This window comes from Moschus berezovskii, chromosome 21 (genome assembly GCF_049115385.1).
Source record: "Moschus berezovskii isolate FMDL1 chromosome 21, NW_MosBer_1.0, whole genome shotgun sequence".
NCBI lineage: Eukaryota > Metazoa > Chordata > Mammalia > Artiodactyla > Moschidae > Moschus > Moschus berezovskii.
The window spans coordinates 45,429,428-45,444,591 of NC_142480.1; positions in this window are offsets into that span (position 1 = coordinate 45,429,428).

A 15,164-nucleotide genomic window follows, 5' to 3' on the forward strand; every position below is an offset into this window, starting at 1 on the left:
TGTGACCACCCTGACCTGGGGTGCAGGCTGGTGACTTGTTTGGCCTGTGGGATGGTAGCAGACTGGATACCAACGGAGACTTGAAAAATACTCAAGTCTTTCTACCTGTACTCTGCACCTGTGCATCTCCATCAGGAGAGTATGCCCAAGGTGGCTGACTGCAGGGAGATGTGTGGGCCAGAACTGAGTGACTCTAGCCAACCTCCAGACCTGTACACAAAGGTAAGGAAGCAGACACTAACCCACCACAATTCTAAATATAAATAGATACTAGATATTCTTTTGTTGTTTGCTTTCTTAATTTTTAAAAAATCTGGACCATTTTTAAAGTCCTTGTTGAATTTGTTACTATTGCTTCCGTTTTGTTTTGATTCTTTGGCTGCAAGGCATGTGGGTTCTTAGCTTCCTGACCTGGAATTGAACCAGCACTCCCCTGTACTGCGTAAAAGCAGTGGTGATGTAGCTGGCACTACTGTACTTTTCAAGGTACTATACTGTAGGATTAAACATGTTTATTTTTTGTTTTTTATGTAATATTTATGTGAAAAGTATTATAAACTTATGACACTGCAGTACTATATAGCCTATTGTGTTAGTTGGGTACCTAGGCTAACTTTGTTGGATTGATGAGCAAACTGGACTTATGGACACAGTCTTGGAATGGAACTCATTCGTATATAGGGGACTTAGTGTAGAAAGCCTCTTATTTAATATACAGTGCTGTAATTCTGAGCCCCTTTGTGCCTCCCATGGCCAATCACTGATGATGAGTGATGGTGTGGAGCATCTTTTCATATGCTCATTGGGCATATGTGTAGCTTTTGTGAGTGCCTCTTCAAATCTTTTGACCATTTTCAGTTGTTTATTATTGACCTGTGAGAATTCTTTCTACATTCTGTCTGTGTCTACATTTATATTAGTATGTTATTATTAGAGTGCCTTAATGTCCTTTGGTCTCAGTCATAGGACCTCTGATAAGCTATGTTGGACAAATTCGTTGGGCATTATTTCAAGTGGGACACAGAATGTAGAGTAAACTTTCGTATTGGTGGCTGGAGTGGCCTCCAAAAAGAAATGTCTGAGTCATCATCTCCAGTACCTGAAGATGTGACTCCGGAAATAAGGTCTTTGCAGATGGAGTCAAGTTAAGGGTCTTAAGGTGAGATCATCCTGGATTTAGGGTGGGCCCTGAATCCAACGGGGCTTCCCCAGTGGTTCAGCGAGTAAAGAATCCACCTGCAATGCGGGAGACACAGGAGATATGGGCTCAATCCCTGGGTCGGGAAGATCTCCTGGAAGAGGAAATGGCAACCCATTCTAGTATTCTTGCCTGGAAAATCCCATGGACAGAGGAGCCTGGTGGGCTGCAGTCCTTGGGGTCGCAAGAGTCAGACATGACTGAGTGACTAAACACATGCACTGAACCCAGTGACTGGTATCCAAAGAGAAAGGAGAGGGGGATTTGTCATAGAACCAGACATAGGTGAGCAGGCCACAGGGAGAGCATGTGAAGAGAGAGAAAGATTGGAGTGGTGCTCCCAGAAGCCAAGGAAGAGGAGAGAAAGGATTCTCCTCAGAACCTTCAGGTGCTGCACGGACTTGCTGACACATTGACTTTGGACATCTGGCCTCCAGAAGAGTGAGATAATTAGTTTCTGTTGTTTGGAGTCACCCAGCCATAGTCATTTGTTAGGAAACTGATGCAGTATTGTGTTAGTCACTCGGTTGTGTCCAGCTTTTTATGACCCCATGGACTATAGCCCGCCAGGCTCCTCTGTTCATGGGATTCTCCAGGCAAGAATACTGGAGTTGGTTGCCATGCCGTCCTGCTTTGGCAGGTGGGTTCTTTACCACTAGTGCCACCTGGGAAGCCTATTCAGTCCTTATGTACATATTAGTAACTGTCCATGCGATGCCACAGGCATGGTAATAACTGAGCACCCATAACGGGAGGACACGAGGCTGTGCTGCTCTCAGCTGTCACCGCCTCTGCCTCTCGACTCTCCCAGTGCATCTAGATGCAGCTCAGAAGATGATCGCTCTTCAAAGGCACCTGTGACTCTTGAGATTCCAAGGATGGAAGGGTTACTGCTCCTCAGAACCTTCACCAGAAGGGTGACACACTTTGGTCACCTTAAACTGATCATTGTGAAAACCATGGTCTGTGGTTTGCATACACTCCAGGAGGGGCAGCTCAGGGGCATACCACACAGGGAGATGGCCCTCCAGTGGGACCATCCCTGAGAGGTCGCAGGCCAGATGTAGTAAAAGAATCAGGTGATGTTGGGACTAACCCTGGCAGTCCTGTGGTTGGGAATCCATGCTTCCATTGTAGGGGGCACGGGTTTGACCCCTGGTTGGGGAACTAAGATCCTGCATGCTGCGCGGCACAGTCAAAATTAAATAAATAAATAAAAATAAATTTAAAAAGAAAAGAACAGGTGATGTTGACTCTCCCACAAGATAACCACAGTTGCCTTAGCTTCCTGGCAGCGTCATAAGATGACATTCACAGTGCACAGCTCTCTTCCTCTGTCACAAGGGCCACTGTCACCAAAGCAATGGCTACTGGTGTATCGCATCAACCCTGTGAGTTGCAGTTATGGGGGCAATTCCCTTCCTCAGCTTCCAGCATTCATAGAGAATTTCATACAGTATCCATTTAGTGGTTTCAGGGGTAGTTTGAATACAACATTTGAGTTCAAATCATCTTTGATCTGAAGTCTCTACCTAATCTGATAGTTCATGTCAATATCAGGGTTATTAAAAAAATTATTTATTTTTAATTGAAGGATAATTGCTTTACAATATCGCTTTGTTTTCTGCTGTACTTCAACATGAATTAGCCATAGATATACCTAGGGACTTCCTTTTTTAAAGAAAAAATTCTTTTCCATTTTTCTTATTTATGCTTTGTAGAACACTAGTCACTTTGTTCTCAATCTTCCTGACACCATACATGAATTTGGGGATACTTGTTTCACAGAGTTTTTTGGTTTCTTTCTTGGTTTTTAAAAAACAACAATAAAAGTACACTTCTTTGGCACACATTTAATGAAACAGCATTTAGCAATTTCATGGGAAAGGCTGAATAAGACCCACTCAGGCTTTGATGGTAAACCAGAGCCCCAGGCTAGGGTTGAATGTCAAACTTTGCCTTGGAGGATTCAGGGGTGGGTGTGTCTTTCAGACTGAAGTTCACAATGAAAGAGCAAAAGAATAGAGCTGAGGAAACATCCTTCTGGCCAGAGGCACTCAACCCTATGAGCAAGTGGTGAAGAAAGACAGAAATCAGAAGTGCCTCACAATGACGGCTCCTTGATGTTTTGTTTTTGTTTTTGAGAAAGAGAAACGTGTGATATTTTCACTGTTTAGGAGAAATTAAACATATAGGGACTTCCCTGGTGGCTCAGATGGTAAAGTGTCTGCCGACAATGTGGGAGACCTGGGTTCGATCCCTGGGTCAGGAATATCCTCTGGAGAAGGAAATGGCAACCCACTCCAGTACTCTTGCCTGGAAAATCCCGTGGACAGAGGAGCCTGGTAGGCTACAATCCATGGGGTCGCAAAGAGTTGGACACGACTGAGTGACTAAACTTCCAAACTTTCATCCATATACTGCATGCACACTGGAGAACATACAGAAATTCCTTTTCTGATGAATGGATGTATGGATAGATGGTGGATGAGCTGGCTGTTTTCATCCACACTATCAACTTCCATGGCTTCAAGTATCAACCATATGTGATGAGTCATGAAGCTAAATCTCCAGCCCAGGTTGTCATCCTGATTCTAGACCCAGAGGGATTTCCAGCTCAGAATGTTCCAAGTTAGGTCATCATCTCTCACTCTCTCTCTCCACCCGATACACTCCTCTTCCTCTTACACTCCCAATCTCCACAAATGACACTGCCATCACCCATGGCCCATGGAAGAATCAGGGTATCAGCCTTGACTGTCTCTACTCTTTTAAGTAATTCACCAAGTCTTAAAAATTCTTTAACAACTGTCTTGAATCTTTCTGTTTTCTTCTGTTTTCACTACCACTTGTACCAGCTTAGGCCATCATGAGCTCTTGCTTGAATTATTAAAAATACAGCCAGACAAAACATTCTTTGACATAAATCATACCAATGTCAGTCTCCCAAGGCAACAGAAATAAAAACAAAAGTAAACAAATGGGACCTAATCAAACTTACAAGCTTTTGCACAGCAAATACCATCAACAAAAAGAAAAGACAATCTACAGACTAGGAGAAAACATTTACAAATGATGGGACCAACAAGGACTTAATTTCCAAAATATACAAACAGCTCACACAACTCAACAACAAAAAACCAAACAATCCGATGGAAAAATGGGCAGAATATCTAAATAGACATTTCTCTACAGAAGACACACAGATGGCCAACAGGCACATGAAAAGATGCTCAGTGTTTCTAATATCAGAGAAATGCAAACCAAAACTACAATGAAGTACTACCTCACACCAGGCAGAATGAAAGTTTGAAAGTGTTAGACCCTCAGTTGTGTCCGACTCTTTGAGATCCCATGGACTATAGCCCACCGGGCTCCTCTGTCCATGGGATTTTCCAGGCAGGAATACTGGAGTGGATAGCCATTTCCTTCTTCAGGGGATCTTCCTGATCCAGGGATCAAACCCTGTTCTCCTGCATTGTAGGCAGATACTTTTCCAACTGAGCCCCCTCTACAAATAACAAATGCTGGACAGGGTGTGGGAAAAAAAAGAAACCCTCCTACATTGTTGGTGGAAATGTAAGTTGGTGCAACCACTATAGAACACAGTATGGAGATTCCTCAAAGGAAAAAAAAAATAGAAAGTTTAGTTCATAGCTGAAACATCACTTCTCCTAAGACATCTTTAAAAGCCCCATGACTGAATTAGTTGCCATCCTATGCACAACTTTTCTAGATCCTTGTGCTTATATCTCTGAAATCATTTATCACACTGTATCTCATTTGCTCCTCCATGCAGGGCTGTATCTTATCATGCCACTGTATTCCCAGGACCTAGACATACCTGGCAAAAATTTAATATATATTGCAAAAAATATAAATATTGCATTTTGCTGCATTGACTTGAATTGTTCTTTAAGCCTAAAACTGACCAGATGTGAATGGTGGCATCTGAAGGAATTTAGTTCTTCATACTCATCCATAAAAGATTTCTGCTCAAGTCTTGGTAAAGAAGGGATAAAAATGCTTAATTGGCTATCTAAACTCTCCTGAAGTTAAGTGTGTTTTGCAAAATGTAATACATAGAAAAGTTTTTATTGAACTTATATTTGAAAAAAGATTTTTCAAGTATTTCTTTGTGATGTTTCCAACCCAAATATTGCCAAGCGGACAGAGTAAGGTACACGTAAGGAAGCAGACTAAACAGGCGGGTTTCATTCTGCAGTGAGGGGTGAGTGACACGCAGTGCAGCGCGGGAGAAAATGCTTTGGGACACGACTGTTCTTGACAACTTGTAAGAAAACTGGTATCACAGTTTTAAACAGTGAAGTGCACTCTGTTCTTTTTGCTCAAATGAATCAATTCTGGAATAAAAGCTTGGTCTCCTGGAATTGTCAGAGATGATGTGCCAGGTGTGAACTTTTTTTATTGAAGGATAATTGCTTTACAGCGTTGTCATGGCCTCTGCCATACATCAATGCAAATCAGTTTTATATATATATATATACGTACATACCTCGCCTGGAAAATCTCATGGACAGAGGAGCCTGGTGGGCTGCAGCCCATGAGGTCGCAAAGAGTCAGGCACGACTGCGCGACTAACACTTTCTTACATATATATATGTGTGTCTATATATATGCATGCTAAGTTGCTTCAGTCGTGTCCGACTCTTTGCGACCTGTGGACTGTTGCCTGCCAGGCTCCCCTGTCCATGGGATTCTCTAGGCAAGAATACTGGAGTTGGTTGCCATGCCTGCCTCCAGGGAATCTTCCCGACCTAGGGGTAGAACCCATGTCTCCTGTGAGTCCTGCATGCTGCTGCTAAGTCGCTTCAGTCGTGTCCAACTCTGTGCGACCCCAGAGACGGCAACCCACCAGGCTCCCCCATCCCTGGGATTCTCCAGGCAAGAACACTGAGTGGGTTGCCATTTCCTTCTCCAATGCATGAAAGTGAAAAGTGAAAGTGAAGCCGCTCAGTCCTGTCTGACTGTTAGCGACCCCATGGACTATAGCTCCTCCGTCCATGGGATTTTCCAGGCAAGAGTACTGGAGTGGGGTGCCATTGCCTTTAGGCAGGCGGTTTTTTGTTGTTGTTGTTTTTTTCTACCACTAGCGCCACCTGGGGGTGATTTTATATATATATATATCCCCTCCCTATTGAGCCTCCCACCCTCTAAGGTGGAGCGTTACAGAGCGCCAGGCTGGGCTCCCTGTGCTATATAGCAGCTTCCCACTGCCCCACCCACTAGTTATCTATTTTACACATGTTATGTAAATCAGTACAACCACTATATAGAACAGTTTGAAGATTCCTTAACAAACTGGGAATAAAAGTACCATCAGTTCAGTTCAGTTGCTCAGTCGTGTCCGACTCTTTGCGACCCCATGAACCGCAGCATGCCAGGCCTCCCTGTCCATCACCAACTCCTGGAGTCCACCCAAATCCATGTCCATTGAGTCGGTGATGCCATCCAGCCATCTCATCCTCTGTTGTCCCCTTCTCCTCCTGCCCTCAATCTTTCCCAGCATCAGGGTCTTTTCAAATGAGTCAGTTCTTCGCATCAAGTGGCCAAAGTATTGGAGTTTCAGCTTCAGCATCAGTCCTTCCGATGAATATTCAGGACTGATCTCCTTTAGGATGGACTGGTTGGATCTCCTTGCAGTCCAAGGGACTCTCAAGAGTCTTCTCCAACACCACAGTTCAAGAGCATCAATTCTTCAGCGCTCAGCTTTCTTTACAGTCCAGCTCTCACATCCATACATGACCATGGGAAAAACCATAGCCTTGACTAGACGGACCTTTGTTGTCATCCCACTACTGGACACACACCCTGAGAGAACCATAATCGAAACAGATGCATGTACCCCAATGTTCACTGCAGGACTGTTCACGACAGGTGTGAACTTGAGCTAAAGGTGACTTGTTAAAGGAATAGATGGTGCCTGCCTTTGTTTTTCGGAGAAGGCAATGGCAAGCCACTCCAGTACTCTTGCCTAGAAAATCCCATGGATGGAGGAGCCTGGTGGGCTGCAGTCTGTGGGGTCGCTAAGGGTCGGACACGACTGAGTGACTTCACTTTCACTTTTCACTTTCACACATTGGAGAAGGAAATGGCAACCCACTCCAGTGTTCTTGCCTGGAGAATCCCAGGGACGGCGGAGCCTGGTGGGCTTCTGTCTATGGGGGTCACACAGAGTCGGACACGACTGAAGTGACTTAGCAGCAGCAGCCTCTGTTTTTCGCACAAGTTAGCCCTTTCATGAGTGACTATTTTTCTGAAATGTAGCCTGCACTTCCATACATCCATAAACTTAATGTGATGAACAAGTGCATTTGTAGATAACCTGGGCTCACAAGTATGAACAAAGCCCTTGCAGTGACCCTGTGATCCTCTCAGGCCCTACCAGTGTGAACAAAACTGTACCAGACTTATGGTGTCTTTTACTTCTTTTGTGCCTTTTACAGTTTTTCTGTAGCACCTTTAGGCTGCCAGTATCCCTTTTCTGAGTAGGGATTCTGTCCCTTTCTAACTCAGAGCCTCTAATTTACTCTTGAAAACTGTTCTAGATGAACAAACCTGTTAGAATTATGTGCAAAGAAAGAAGCCATAGTCTCGAATGAGGCCTAAGTATTTACTTGTAGGCAATAAGCTTATGGGCTTCCCCCTGGCTCAGTGGTAAAGAATCCACCTGCAATGCAGGAGAGAAGGGTTCGATCTCTGGGTCAGGAAGATCCTTGGAGAAGGAAATGGCAACCCACTCCAGTATTCCTGCCTGGGAAACCCCATGGACAGAGGAGTCTGGTGGGCTATAGTCCACGGGGTCGCAAAGACTTGGACATGACTGAGCACAAAACACACACATACAATCAGAGTATGAGATGCACGTAAAACAGTCAGGTCAGCCCCTTCTTAGCCCTAGAGGCCACATGAAGGTAGCCTTGGGTCTGGGGCCTGGAAAGTTTGCTGGCCCTGAGAAGGGTCTCCAAAATCCAATTCCATTCCTTTGCAACACTTTGGCGGACTAAAGCTCTCCCCTGCCCAACCCCAAAGGTTTGGAGCTTTCTAGAAAGTCTGTCCAACACCACCTCACTCTCCTGATAGAGATTCTGACTGGCTCAGACCTCCCGTGATACAGCAGTATGAATGTCCAAGCCTCCTGCCTTGACATGATGGATCTAGTGCTTCTAAGAAATCCTGAAATCATGGATCCGGCTCCCCAAGGGCTCCCTGGGTATCTGGTGCAGGACAAGAGCAGAAACCAAGAATGAGGGTGTGCCAGTGTGCACAGAGCCCCTCGCCAAGTAGAACCTTCACTCTTGTCACACCTCTGCCCAAGGGCTTTTTTTTTTTTTTTTTTTTTGCTTATGAAGCAGGAGACTTGAACACTTTTTAATGAAGCAAATTTCTGTTCCAAAGACAGGCTCTGGACAGACAGAAAACTACCACCTCTAGCTAAGCTTGTTTTCCTTGTGGGGTGGGGAACACCTGAGAAGCCAGGTGTGCTAGATGCTGTTGGGGCAGATGCTCTGTCCAAACCCTAGTCATGGGAACTTACACCCACCTCCCATTTATGTGAGTGTGGCAGCCAGGGGCTTAAAGCCAGGACCCTCTCTGAAGCATCCTCTTTGGCTTATGAGAGTGAGACAGGAGAGAGATGGGCCCCAGGCTGAGCTGCTGGAGTTCTTCCCCAGCGGACAGATGCCCCAAAATAGCAGGAGCGAGAGAGGAGCTTGAGTCCTGCCCAGATAAGAGATAAAAGACCACATATTCCTCATTCTCAAGGTTTAGGAGATCTTCCCAACCTCACATGCACAGAAAGGCTGCTCGAAGGTGGAAAAGGGAGGGGGCACCACCCCATAGTAGGTGATGTCAACCCACCCATAGGCCTCTTCACTAGAATCCATCTTGGCTAAGAGAGTGTGTCAACCTGGGAGGATCCTGAGATGTACCATATACGGATTCAGAACCAGGCAAAGCAAGACGACTGGCCAAAAGAAACCCAGAAGAACTGCTCCATAAAAGTGACTCAAACTACCATGAGGGCATGACTCTCAGTCTCTGAGCCTGTCTGTGTGTCTATCCACACATACCATTACGCACAGGCGGTCTCTGCTCTCCACCCATCCCTATTTGTGTCCCTTGCTCCCTTCTAGGTCTTTAATGTAAAAGCACTCCCCGGGCAATCTCACACCTGGAAGACACCCTGCTCACCTAATGTTTCCCCAGTGGATCCTCTGTGCCTTCTGCAGTCAACTCTAACTTCTCTAGGATTTGTCTCCAAGGGCTCCTGTTTGCCAAGCCTCCAACACAGTCTTGAGCGTGCTTCCCAAGCCCATCTACAAGACCTGCAACCAGAAAGAGTAATTCTGTATCAGGAACAAATTCAGGCCAAAGCCCTGATGTGACGTCACTTCTCAGGGTAAAATCCACACATACCCCAAGAGCAGCATCACTGGTAGGAACTTCCTGGTCCTCTCTGTATGTTGTTATTTAGCCACTAAGTCGTGACCGACTCTTTGTGACCCCGTGGACCGTAGCCCACCAGGCTCCTCTGTCCATGGGATTCCCCAGATAGGAATACAGAAGGGGTTTCCATTTCTTTCTCTGCCTCTCTATATGTCTCTGATACAGATGCTTCATTGTTGTGTTTGTCTGGTTGTGGTCAGTAGGCGATGCTGGGAGCATGGTTAGGAAACAGATAAGGGAGACTGAAGATGCAAGAGGATCGATTTTAAGGAGGAAATGGAACTTGGTTTCTTAGACCTCTCTAAATTGAAAGGTGTTGCCTTTGCTCCCAGGTGGTGGGGGTTCTCACAGGGGGAGAGTCCAGGAGCTAGGCAGTGAGGGGTCTGAATTCTGCCCACCCCCAACCCCTCTCCCCCACCCACCAGAGAGAGATTGGATCTGCAGTCCCACCCCATGGCCTGATCAGACAGATATAGCTTTTAGGGGTTCATTCCCTTCTGTTCTTAGCATCCCCCAATCTTCCCCAGCTCCACGTCTTTGGCAATGTCTTGATTAAACATTGTGGCAGGTTTCAGGGGAGAGGGGAATGGGTGGCAGGGGGGAGTAGGTACAGGGACTGAAGGATGGCTCCGCATTTATACTTGGGTAGAGTGGGGGTGATTAGATGGTGAATCTGGGGACAGAACCTGTGAGGTTCAGCCCACTCTCCCAGACTTGGGCAGTTTGCTATCCTGATGTAACAGGAAAGAGCATACCTGACTCCACGTAGGATCTGTGTCTTTTAAGCTTTGCTGCCTGTTGCTTTTGGTACTCTCATCACTAAAAGGATGCTGTCTGTCACCATAAGCACACATAATGGCCTGCCTCAGGGAACCCTGCCCCTCTGCCTGATGTTAAACTAAAGTACCTCTGTTCAGCTCTCAGGGAGACACCATGACCCCTGAAGAAATTAATACATCCTCTCCTAGCTCCCCAGTGCTGGCCAAGCCAGGAGATATTCTGAAAGACCCAAGGTCTTTCTACTTTACTTCCTCACCTCTTCCCTCTCTCTGTTCTATAAAAGAAACTGGTGTCCAGACTCCATAAGATGGTAGTCTAGAATTTTAGTCCTCCATCTTCTCGGATGCCCGGCTTTCTGAATAAAGTCACTATTCCTTGTTTCAACACATGGTCTCCTGATTATTGGTCTGCTGTGCGGCAAGCAGACAGAGCTTGGATGGGTAACACTAACTCACAGTGTCTTAACGGCACTCACAGGACTGACTACTCAACCCGCTAGGGTAAGCAGGAAGGCGAACTTCCATCAGGGAACTGGTGATGCTTCGCCTTCTGCTTTTCACCAGTTCCTTGATATTCTCCCAGCTGTTCCTTAAGGGGGCTGGCCTGATGTTCTCCGGCACTTGTGGGAGAGAAAGGCTCATCTCTGGCCTCCTCCTTGGTGTGAGCAGTCCCTGGAGGCTGACTCCAGAGTCAAGAGTGTGCCAAGGAACATGAGACAGGAAGTCCCCGCTGAGCCATTAATACCTGAGAACCCAGCAGCTCAAATGCTTCCAACTACCCCACCCGCCTCCACTGCAGGAGCCTTCTTGGTGCCTTCCTGAATCAGAGGGAGTGCCCAACTGCCACTGCACAAGCATAATCTCAATTTGAATTCTCCATTTCATTTTGAATATTCATGTGATTTTTGCCATAGGCTCTGTTTTGGAATGTGAATGATGTGAGGTGCAGTATGGTCTAGTCGCTAAGAACATGTGGTCTCTAAACCTTTCCCTACATCAGTCTCCTAGTTTGTGAAGTGGAATAAACATGATAATTACCCCATAGGCTGGCGTGAAAGTGAAAGTCGCTCAGTCTTTAACTCAGTCTTTGTGACCCCATGGACTATACAGTTCGTGGAATTCTCCAGGCCAGAATCCTGGAGTGGGTAGCCATTCCCTTCCCAACCCAGGGATCAAGTCCAGGTCTCCCACATGGCAGGCGGATACTTTACCAGCTGAACTACCAGGGAAGTCCAAGAATACTGGGGTGGGTAGCCTATCTCTTCTCCAGCAGATCTTCCCGACCCAGGAACTGAACTGGGAGCTGCTGCATTGCAGGCGGATTCTTTACCAGTTGAGCTACCAGGGGCTGGTCTAAGGACAGAGTCAATACCAGCGAAGTACCTGGAACAGAGTCTGGTATATTGTGTTTGGAATCATTATTCCTCGACTATACCTTGACAGAGGCATCCCAGGTGGCTCAGTGGTAAAGAATCAGCCTACCATGCAGGAGACGCAGGTTTGATCCTTGGTTCTGAAAGATTCCTTAGGGAAGTAAACGGCAATCCACTCCAGTATTCTTGCCTGGAGAATCCCCATGGACAGAAGAGCCTGGCAGGCTACAGTCCACGGGGTCACAAAGAGTTGGACATGACTGAGCAATTGATCATGCAGGCATGTTATGCTCAGGTTTTGAATTTACACCGTGACAGGAGAACACACACAATCAATCCTCATTATTTGCAGATTCCGTATCTGCGAACTTGTCTGCTGCTGCCGCTGCTGCTACGTCGCTTCAGTCATGTTCGACGCTGTGCGACCCCAGAGACGGCAGCCCACCAGGCTCCCCCATCCCTGGGATTCTCCAGGCAAGAACACTGAGTGGGTTGCCATTTCCTTCTCCAATGCATGAAAGTAAAAAGTGAAAGTGAATCCGCTCAGTCCTGTCTGACTGTTAGCGACCCCATGGACTATAGCTCCTCCGTCCATGGGATTTTCCAGGCAAGAGTACTGGAGTGGGGTGCCATTGCCTTCTCCGCGAACTTGCCTACTTGCTAAAATTTATTTGCAGTCCCCCAAATCAAGATTTGCAGCACATTCATGGTTCTCTGATGAGGGGTGGAAATTTGAGTTGCCTGATATACATGTTCCTAGCTCAGGTTCATCCAGGCCCCATGTTCCACCTTGTTTCAGCTCTCATACTGTAAACAAGCATTCTCTGATGGTCTAGTCAGTGCCACTTTTCACGTTTTATTCCTTTTTTTCCTTGGTGATTCTGTTGTTTAAAATGGCCCTCAAGAGCAGTGCTGATTTGCTGTCTCATGCTCCTAAGCAGAGGAACCCTGCGATGTGCCCTATGGAGAAAACCCTTACATTAGATGAGATACCTGTGAGATAAACTTATTTGGGCACAAGTTATGGGTTCAGCATTAAGAATCATTAATATATGTTAAGTAAGATGTCTTTAGAGCTTCCCTGGTGGCTCCAGTGGTAAAGAATCCACCTGCGATGCAGGAGACATGGGTTCCATCCCTGGGTGAGGAAAATCCCCTGGAGAAGGGAATGGTTACCCACTCCAGTATTCTTGCCTGGAGAATCCCATGGACAGAGGAGCCTGGCATGCTACAGTCCATGGGGACACAGAAGAGTCGGACATGACTTAGGGATTAAACAACAACAATAACAACAAATATGTCTTTAAGGAGAAACACACATAAATTAATGTTATGTATTGATCAGCTGACAAGAACTTAGCTCAGAGGCTCAGTCGTGTCTGACTTGTGGTGGCCCCATGGAGGAACCCACCAGGCTCCTCCATCCATGGAATTTTCCAGGCAAGAATACTGGAGTGGGTTGCCATTTCCTTCTCCAGGGGATATTCCTGACCCAGGGATCGAACCTGGGTCTCCCACATTGCAAGTAGCTGCTTTACCACCTAAGCCACCAGGTAGTCTTTTAGCTCAGAGGCTGGCAGTAGTCTAATCCTGTGCTTTCCCCAGGAGCAATGGTTTGGTATTCCCAAATTCATTTTAAAGTTTCTTTGACTTTATGAGAACAAAACTTACATGGCAAATAAAGAGTCAGTTGTACACGGCTGCATTCTTTCTGGTTTAGCCCAGCCTCCCCTGCACTTAGTGACCAGTCTTTCCGCTGCCCCCTTCACACTGAATGTCCTTTGCTCACTTCCCGAAAGATTCCAGTCATTTTACCTGGAGTGGAGAGACAGAGACAGTCTTGGAGGTCCTCCTCTGGGCCAGAGGAAGTCCCACAGTAAGGAAGGGAAGATGAGGGAGGTAGACAGGCAGCACCAGCTCCTCTGGGTAAAACTCTGCCACCTCCTGTAAGGTACCAACCACAGAACAGGCAGGAGACAACCTTCTGGGATGAACAGTGGAGCCTTTAGAGAAAGGAGATGTGGGCTCCAGCCCTGACTTTGCAACTCACTGCCTACAAGTTATGTGTCCCTTGGGTCTCAGCTTCCCCATCCATGAAATGGGAAGAATGCTACTAACACCATGGGGCCCTTGTGAAGATGAGCTGCACATGAAGAACTTGGCACGTGGCTGGCACACACTAGGCACCCAAGGAAATGGGGACTGTGAAGACAGCCCCAGGCAAAATGAAACTTTTCAAGCCATCCCGAGGCCCTTGCATTCATACCTCTGAGATTAGGTCAAGGCTAGCCGGGAGAATCCCAGGGACGGGGGAGCCTGGTGGGCTTCCGTCTATGGGGTCGCACAGAGTCGGACACGACTGAAGTGACTTAGCAGCAGCAGCAGCAGTCACACATTGGAGAAGGAAATGGCAACCCACTCCAGTGTTCTTGCCTGGAGAATCCCAGGGATGGGGGAGCCTGGTGGGCTGCCGTCTATGGGGTCACACAGTTGGACACGACTGAAGTGACTTAGCAGCAGCAGCAGGCACAAGCAGTCCACCTACTTCTCACCACCTCCACGAGGAAATTAACCCCACTCCGGGTCCTTGACACCGCCACCCCAAATCTCAGGCCTGAGTACCCCAGGGTTTGGGCAGCTGCGCAACTCTGTTACCCAAGCTCGGCTCATAGCAAGAGGCACCAGGTCGCTGGTGGTCCCTGGTAGCCAAGGGGCCGAGTGGGGAGCGAGCTCACCGGAGTCCACTGGCCCAGGCCCGGAGTGTGCTCTGGGCGCCGCTGGAGGCGAAGGCGGGCAGGCCGGGAGGGGCCACTGATCTCCGACTTTGGTCATGCCTGGCCCGGAGCGCCGGAGGCTCGCAGGCACGAGCCAGCGGTTCCGGGCAAACCTCCGTGTGGCCGCTGGGCCTGACTTAGCAGAGTCGGCGCCCGGGCCTGGGCGGGGCGGGCGGAGGCTCGGGGAGGTTGGGGGGTGGTGGGGGGTGGCGATGGCATCCCCGCTCCCGGCTCCGGCTGAGGCGGGGCGTCCCGGCTGGCTCGCGGCGCAGCGGCCGCCTTTCCCTGCGCGCCTGCCGGCGGCGGCGGTGGCGGCGTCGGCAGTCCCGGCTCTTGGCACCGCGCCTGGCGGCCGGCCCAGGCCGAGGAGTGGCTTCCAGGAAGCGGGCGGAGGAGCGTTCCAGCCGAGTCTCGCCGTCGCCGCAGCCCCGCGCGCTCCGAGCCGCCCGGCTCCCGCCTCTCACGCGCCCCCTTCGAGCCCGCGGCGTCCCCGGCACGGGCGCAGGGCGCAGGGTCGACGCGAGGGCGGGCGGACGCCCGGGCGCGCCGTGCACTTGCCGGGCGGTGCAGG